The 6,691-nt window shown below is 42.8% G+C and overlaps 1 long non-coding RNA gene across 1 annotated transcript; it reads left to right on the plus strand.

The window, feature by feature from the left end:
- The first annotated feature begins 690 nt into the window (after positions 1-690).
- 2310081J21Rik (RIKEN cDNA 2310081J21 gene) lies at positions 691-1,745 on the plus strand. Its single transcript, NR_045474.1, has 3 exons — positions 691-740; positions 1,152-1,345; positions 1,449-1,745. It is a non-coding gene; the product is annotated as an RIKEN cDNA 2310081J21 gene (long non-coding RNA).
- The last annotated feature ends 4,946 nt before the right edge of the window (positions 1,746-6,691 follow it).

Consider the following 6,691-nt stretch of genomic DNA (forward strand, 5'->3'; position numbering starts at 1 on the left):
TATAAAGTATGTTGTTTCCCTAATTTATTTCTCAGTTCTTTTATCATTGGTATAAATGCAAGTTACTGATTCAAGTTCATTTTACATGCAGCCATTTTGCTGAAGATGTTTCTCAGCTGTAAAAGTTCATTGGTAGAATTTTTAGGGTTGCTTATGTATTCTATGTTATCATCTGCAAATAATACCTTGACATTTTCCTTGCTGTTTTTTATCCCCTTGATATCCTTTTGTTGTCTTATTACTCTAGCTACAACTTCAAGAACTATATTGAATAGATACAAGGAGAGTGGTCAGCCATGTCTCATTCCTGATTTTAGTGGAATTTCTTCAAGTATCGCTCCATTTAATTTGATATTGGCTGTTGGTTTGCTGTATATTGCTTTTACTATATTTAGGTATGGACCATGAATTCCTCATCTTTCTAGTACTTTTAACATGAAGAGGTGTCGCGTCCAACACGGCAAGCAAGCAAAACACAACCACCGCTTCTACTTAAAGCCGTTTACTCAGGCAGCTTCTTTCTTCAAATCCCCTGCCTCTCTAGTTACAAGTGTTTTTCTCCACTCCAGCCACAACCACGCCCCCACCAATCACCACAGGTCACATCACCTTACCAGGCAGGCTTGCTCAGCCAATCAGGAATTAAGGGCGGGCCATGCACCAAACATGGGCTTGTTTACAGCCTGGAGTAGATTTCTGTCCAGCTGGCCAGGGAGCCCGGAATGGCTTCCCTCAAAGAGGTATTGTATTTTGTCAAATTCTTTTTCTGCATTGAATTAGATGATCATGTGATTTTTTTCCTTTTGTGTTTGTTTATATAATGCATTACATTAATGGATTTTTGTATATTGAAGCAACCTTGCATCTCTAGAATGAAGCCTGTTTGTTTCTGGTGAATGATGGTTCTCATGTGTTCTTGAACTCAGTTTTCTAGAAATTTTTGAGTATGTTTGAATCAATATTCATGAGCAAAACTGTTCTCCTTCTTTGTGGTATCTTTGTGTGTTTTGGGTATCAAAGTGACTGTGGCTTCATAGAATAAATGAAGGGGGAGGAGCCTGCAGAGAGGTCTTAGCTGTTCTGGGAGATGTGATGGCACAAACAGCTGTTGCAGCAGGCTATGCACTTATCCAAATGCTGATTATTCTCAGCTCCTAGGAGGTGTCAAGACTACATCTTCAGTTCCCTGCAAGCCCAATATTTCCTTACGTTTCCTGGGAGAAAAAGAGGTCTCAATCTTCCTGTTCTTCATCGTCATGAGCAGAAGGGTGGGAAGTCCAGCTGGGAGGCTGCAGTGGACCCAGGCTATAACCCATGCTCTTCTGCACTGCAGTGGATGCCTCCTGTAAGCTGTGTCCTCCTGGGTTGCATGGAGCCCTACTCTAAACCAAACCCTCATGGGCTAGAGCCGAGACCATGTGTAAGCTGTGCTGTCCTGTGTTTCACAGGTGTCCCTGCTGGATCCTCCTCAACTGTGAACTGAGCCTAGGCAGCCTAAGGAGAGAGTTTGCTCTCTAGTCTTAGAGGGACCAAGGTCTGCCAATGAGAACAGGAAGAGCATACATTCATGGGGAGAAGATGTCAGTGGGCAATGTTGTCATCCCTCCCTCTTCATGGACTTCTCGAATTTATCAGAGTTCCTCCGGAGCCAGGAAGTAGAGCACACCCTGGATTATTACACCTAAATATTTAGTAACATTTTCCTGACCCACCTCTTTGGTAAATATACTTGTGCTCTTATGAACAAAGGTATGGCCTCTGTGAGTTCATTGTCAATGATGTAGACATCTGTCTTCATGAAGTGAAATATGAAGAAGAGACTTGAAGTGTACTCATGAAGGGAGCACTTTGCCTCTGGTCACACTTATCCTCAAGGAATCCTGTTTGTCCTTTGGACCTGAAATTTATCATAGCTCTGGGGAAACTCCAGCTCTCTTTCCTGGATTAGCCAGGAGCCCCAAGTCAAGTCTTGGTCAAGAACCTGGTCTTCCTAACTTTGCCACATTTATTAAAAATAACCAAGTCCAGAACAGGACTCACCCCAGGTCTCTTAAATTTCAAGTCTCCTGTAGGAGATTCATCTCACTCTTGACTTCATGGTGTACTAATGGGGCTGTGGGTTCCAAACAAGCATATAGTGCTGCCAATCCCAGGGGCACCAGAGTTCTGCTTACCATGGTAGCAGGAGGCTCTGCTCTTACATGTTGCAATACTCTTGTATACAGCAACATCCAGGTAGGTCTGCTTCCAGCTCCATCTCTCCTGGTCTAACTGAGGCTCCTGTACAGTCACAAAGAGATTATACTCCACCCAACCCTCAATTAAAGGGAAATACAGGAAGACTCAGGTCTCCTAGTAATTCCCTTCTTTCCAACACAAGACACATTGGAGGCATAATCTCTGCCCTGACAGAAATCACTCTGAGTCTGTGATGGTCTAGGCTTCCCATACTCAGAGCACCAGGCTAAGAACCAGGTCTGTTAGAGAGCTTTTCCTTAGAGTCCATAGTCTATACTTTTCCTGGGAAGGAATTCTATATATGCACCTTGCTGAGTTTCTAAAATTGAGGGGTACACCTATTGAAAGCAGAGTTGGACTTCATGTGTGACCCCAGGCATATAAACAGTTATCAGAAAATACTTGGGACAAAGTGACAGCTCCTGCTGCTTTTGATAGTGTATGCACATTAACTCCACTCTTTGTCCAGACCTAAGTATCATGCAGAAAGATATTCCAACCTGAAGGGTGCTCCAGTTCCATCCAAGAACAGGAATGAAATGTATATTGCTCCTTCCTGGTTACTATCATTGCATCTTTTGGATCTTTAAATTTATGGTGTGTTTGTTTGTTTTGTGTGGGAGTGGGGGCTGTGTGTGTGCAGTGACCCTGGTGATAATGATTTCTGGACAGCCTTGTCCCTTGAAGTGTGGTTTTGTACTTTGTCTTCCTGTTCTTCATCTCCTTCTCATTATCCTCCTCTTCATACTCCTTTTTCTTCTCCTTTTTTGAGATTTTACTACATCCTTCTGGGCAGGAAGGGGCTCGAACAGTTAGAGTGACACTAGCCAAAGATGGCAGTGAGATTTAGACCTGGTGACATAAGAAGAATGCAAGTAAGGCAAAACAGGATAAAAAATTAAAAGAAAATTCAGGAAAAACTTTAGGGATACTGGTGAAAGAGTAGGGTATGTTTGAAGCAACCTATCAGAAATGATTATTTCTGTGACATCATTTCTCCGGGGAGCACCTGGGTGCCCTCACCTTGAGCATCATGCATGACATACAGTCCACTCAAGTGGCAGGAGAGCTGTCGAGGGGAAACCTAGGTCAGCTGGTCACTGAGATAAGTTGAGGACTTTCCAGGTGCACAGGCAAGTAGCACTGGTTGGCATCATGATATTCTGAATCCTGGTCTGGCTCCATTGCCACACCCATTCCAGTGGAGTGTGCATGACAAGTCCAATAGCTTGGCTGTAGTCCTGAGATACAAAGTTTCACAGAAACTGGTCTCCTGGAGAGTCTTTGTCATTCCATAACAGGGATGTGGTCCAGATAGGTCCTGGCCATGGTCAGTGATGGGCTTAGAGTGCTTTCTTTCAGGATTGTTTCATTATAGGTGCCCCGAAGGAATGATTTGACTTATTCAGACAAAAATGCCTTCAGTGTTGAAAGAGATAGTGAAACAAATCAGGCATTGCAGTTTACTGGGTAAGAGTAGAAATCTCAGGGCAAGTTCTACAAAGTAAACTTAGAATAACAGCCAAGTCACTCTCATATGCTGGAATTTTCAATGGTCTAGGAAGTAGGAGGGTTGTGGTTTAGGAGGAACTAGAGTATTGCATTATTCAGGAAAAGTTTAGCAAGAGAAGAAGCCCCCTGTTGGTGGCTTATACAATAGACTAGAATTGTGACTAGGGTATGAAATCCTCAGCAGGCTCCTAGAATAGCTGACTTTAGATAGGGCCACTTTTATCTCAATTGTAGCCACTGACTGGTTCCTTTCAGTCTTTATGTATGCATTACTCTGTTTTGTGTAAAGAATCATGATGCATCAGATCACCTCAATGTATCTATCACCTAACTTCCTTATTTTCTTCTGTAATGTAAATCTGATGCTCGCTTTGGAAAATTACATTCAGTTCCAACACTCTCTGGTGTTCGTGTCTGTTTGTCACTCACCAACTCCTTTCCCACCTGAGTACTAGGACACTGATTTCTCCAGAGGGCTGAGGAGCCAACTGAGCCAGCCTGTGGCACTCCATGACAGGTCAGGGCCCTTCTTTTCTCGAGGCCTTCTGTACGGTACCAAATGATGTTTCCTCATCGTTATTAAGCAATTTCATTTCAGGGATGTCTTGAGATGAATCTGCAGTTTGATGGTAGGGAGCTTGTAGGGAGCCAATCTACAATGGCTACCCCATGGAAAGAGCAAGGTAGAAAAGATAATAAGCAGAATCCCCAGAGTGAGTGGAAAGAGGAAAGATGGCTAATTTCCCACCTACTAAGAGGTTGGAGAAAGGAAAGTCTGCACTGACAGCTCAGCCTAAGGTTTACTCTAATCCCAAGTGTAAGTTTCTTCTGGATGAGTTTAAGTGCAAACACTCCCCTGAGGTCATCCTGTGTGGCATAGCCATATTTTGGCATCACCTTGGTAAGGATGGCTGGTCCATGTGGAAGCTGAAGACTGCTACCCTAAAGAACTTCCCAGATCTCCATGAGTTGCAACCTCATCACTGCCTTGTTTGAGCTCCCGGAGAAACTGAGGAGGTACATATACCACCAGGTGTAGTACACTGATAGACAGCACTTGCATTGCTAGTTGACAGGCCTGGCTTTAAAACTTATGCACTGTGTCAAATACATTCCTAAGTACTGGGCCATGAATGACTCCCCACCAATACTTTGCCAGTATTCTCTGCAATCAACAACAGCAGCTTCATTTCTAGGTTCGGGCCTTCCAAGGGTGAGAGATTGTCTTTCTGCTGAGTCTAGATTGACATGTGGAACATGGATCATTTATATAACAGACAATGGAGTCTGGCATCACAGAACAACAAGACTGCTTTAAGAGTCATTTTTGTGGGAAAGGGTCTTTGAAAGTTTGGGCATAGCCTTAAATCAAGGCAACATTATCATGTGAAAATCTCTTGCAATTGCAGTGCCATTTATACTCAGTGTGGTCTTGTAAATAGATTTGCCCCCTTATACTCTTGTGGTTGAATGCTTGGCCCACAGGGAGTGACATTATTAAGAAGTTTGTCTTGTTGGAATAAGTGGTCTTGTCAGAGGAATTGTATCACTTTATGGGTGGGCCTTGAGATCCTCCTACCTGCATGAACTAATCTTTTCCTGGCTGGCTTCTGATCAAGGCATAAAACTCTTAGCATTTTTTTTCTAGTACCATGCCTGTCTGAAAGATGTCATGTTTCTGGCTGTGGTGATAATGGGCTGAACTTCTGAACCTGTAAGCTAGTCCCCATTTATATTTTATAACTTGCCTTGTTCATGTTGTCTCTTTACAGCAATGGAAGCTCTAAGACACTCCTCTTTCAGAGCGATGGGGGCTATTAAAAGGAATCATTGACAACACACATAGACATTTTTGTGTCCAAGTGTGAACTTAATTTAAATGAACTTGTAACACTTGGATTAATAATGATTCTTCCAAGGGCTACAGTTAAAACAGTCCTGATGCCTGGGAAATCTCCCTTTCCCAGATCTCAAGAGTCTCCACCAACAAGATGAGCTGTCACTATTGCTCTTTGCTCTCTTCCAGAACTTGCATCTCAGACCCTGAACTTATTATACACACATAAATGTGCAACAATGAAGAAACCATGAGCTGGTGGGGGGATGGGAAGAGCTGAGAGGCTGGGGCATGACTGAAATGGACACAGTTCTCCTGTACAGAGTTCTCAAAAATATATGAAATCATTAAATTAATTAAAAAATGGAAGGTTTGGAGGAAACATAGAAAGTCCTCATGGACCATGAGGGCTAGTTAGCAAGAGATTGAAACTATTTTCCAAAAGTACTGGATAACTCATGAAAAAATTGGGGAAGTTTCTACAGCTGAGAAAAAAATTGTGGATTAAAATTATCCATCACTATAGCAGTGCAATGAATGATCAGAAAAGGCAGTGGAAAATAACATTTAATTTTGAGACACTTTGAGAGCAAAAACCAAGTATGACAAGCCATGACTATTTTATGATAAAGCTTTGGAGTTCACTATTTAATGTTATTAGCACACATGATAGGGCAGGCATTAAGATCCCCTTCTCTGAGACAAAGGACAGGACACACTGTAGACATAGACTATGTTTAAATGTGTCGCACTATTTCTTTTATATTGTGAGTTTTTTTGAAGACAGGAATTCCTTCAGTCTTGTTGCCCTCTGGACCCAGGAGGTGATCCCTTGTGAAAGGTGAAGGATCACTGACTGAATACACAACTGAAGACTTTTGTACTCAGGGACGACCCGCAGCTGAGAGCAAACCGAAAATCTGCTCTTCAGAAATAGGTCTGTATTTCCGGACCTGAGAAAGGAAGTGTAATAGCTAGCGAGCTCTCCTGTGGACAGAGGCAATGGGATGGGAAGGTGCACCCTAGCTGGCACAGTCCTGGAAAGGAAGCACAGAGCATGCAAAGCCTCTCTCCTTAACCCTGCTGTAATAAGACAGACTGATT

The sequence above is a fragment of the Mus musculus genome, chromosome 13 (genome assembly GCF_000001635.26).
Source record: "Mus musculus strain C57BL/6J chromosome 13, GRCm38.p6 C57BL/6J".
Lineage (NCBI taxonomy): Eukaryota > Metazoa > Chordata > Mammalia > Rodentia > Muridae > Mus > Mus musculus.